We start from the raw sequence: 2,041 nt of genomic DNA, 5'->3' as shown, positions 1-2,041 counted from the left end.
TTCTCACAGTAATCATATACTTTGCACACGATACGCCGCCCGTTTGGAGTAAAAAATCATGAATGTATTTACATGTGAATACCTTATCTCTGTTGGAACCAGCCCTCCTTAGGAAGGGGGGTGGGTTGGCCTTTCAGCGTCACACTTGTAAGGCTCGGATTGTCCGAAAGGGTCCGGACCCGTCTCTTCTACTGTTGTTCACTCTGGACGATGCTCCTGGGAAGATAGCTAGCCAGCCATGTCAATGGTTCCCCCTGGGTGATGAGAGTAGCGTACTAAGGTGATTTGAGAAGAGTAGTAAAGTAGTAGGATGGTCCCACTTAGATTCCCTTTTCTAGATATTTGACTCATGACAGCTAATCAGCCGTACCAGCGATTGTCCGAGAGGGGAGTTTTCTCCTCTCTCCACCTCGTGTCGATAGTGTTTGCACCACTTTACACTCGTAGCTGCAGCCCGGTGATGTTCTGGTCTAGTCTGGGAGGCGAGTTTATTTCCTTCACACTCCACAACAAGAAATTAATGTTAATTTCTGTTACCAATACTTTTATGCATCCTGGCCGAAGGGGATGGTTCCATCAGTCTGACTGAGCATGGCTACTTACTATGCACAGTTTATAGGAGATCGATTATCTTATACCTCCTAAAATAACATTAATATCTTAACAAAAACACTTTCATAATGTGTCCTATTTCATAGACAATGTTAAGGATGGAAACTTGTTAGATAAAGGGGATATACTTTCCAAGTTACAGTATTTCCTTTATAACCTTTTTAATGACAAAATAAAAACCAATATGATATTAGTTTTCTATAGATCATTTCTGACCATTCCCCATGTTCTTATGTTAGAAATATTGTTCCAGTATTCGCTTTAGAACGTGTTATGGTTTCGGCGGGAAGACTCTGTTAACAAAGACATTCCTTTGGTTAATACTGGTAGGGAAAACCCTAGATCCCCTCTCCTTTAATTTATGACAGGGTGTGAGCTGTGGAACATGCAGCAGTTCCCTCCTCCCCTCTTCTGTGGGTGAGAGAGGGACTGGTTATTGCCATCCATTGCCAAGCTGATCTGACCCATTCAGATCCTCACAGGACAGTCATGACAATAGGCTGGTGCTAAATAGCTCAAACTAAAAACATCATATTTGGGACAAATCAAACCTAAACCTCATCTAGATTTATTATTGAATAATGTGTCCATTGAGCAAGTTGAGGAGACTAAACTGCTGGGTGTAACCCTAGATAGCAAGCTGTCATGGTCAAAACGTATGGACTCAAGGGTTGCTAAAATAGGAAGAGGTCTGTCCATAAGGCGTTGCTCTGCTTTCTTGACATCTCAATCAACCAGACAGGTCCCACAGGCCCTAGTTTTGTCGCACCTAGACTGTTGTGTGGCAAAGAAGGACATATGCAAATTGCAGTTGGTCCACAACAGAGCAGCACGTATGCACTTAGATGTACACGCAGGGCGAATGTCAACATGCATGTCAAAGTTGGCTCAAAGTTGAGGAGAAATTGACTGCATCACTATTGGCCTTGTGCGAGGTGTTGATTGTACAGAACTGTCTGTTCAAGCAGTTGGCACACCGTTCAGACACTCATTGGTACCACACAAGACATGCAACCAGAGGTCTCTTTACAGTCCCCAGGTCAAGAACAGAGGCTGGGAAATGCACAGTATTAAATAGAGCCATGACTACATGGAACTCTGCCACCCCAGGCAACTCAAGCTAGCAATAAAACCAGATTCCAAAACATGACGGGCACTGTGTATTTTATTAGTAGTGATACGACTGTGTTATGTGGTTGTCTCGCCGGGTTGTCTTGAGATGAATGCACTAGCTGTGGGTCACTCTGGATGGGAGCATCTGCTAAATGACTCAATTGTAATGTAAATGTAGTGCTATGTATTTTATTTGTTTGATTCCTGTTTGGACCCCAGGAAGATTAGCCACTGCCTCGGCAGCTGCTAGTTGGGGGTCCTAATGAATACTACTACCTGAAGGCTCCTTTAAAACGGGCCTAAAGACCTTTCTCTT

Source organism: Salvelinus sp. IW2-2015, unplaced genomic scaffold (genome assembly GCF_002910315.2).
Source record: "Salvelinus sp. IW2-2015 unplaced genomic scaffold, ASM291031v2 Un_scaffold591, whole genome shotgun sequence".
NCBI classification, from domain to species: Eukaryota; Metazoa; Chordata; class Actinopteri; order Salmoniformes; family Salmonidae; genus Salvelinus; species Salvelinus sp. IW2-2015.
The sequence above is the reverse complement of the archived record's forward strand: the minus strand, read 5'-3'. Positions refer to the sequence as shown.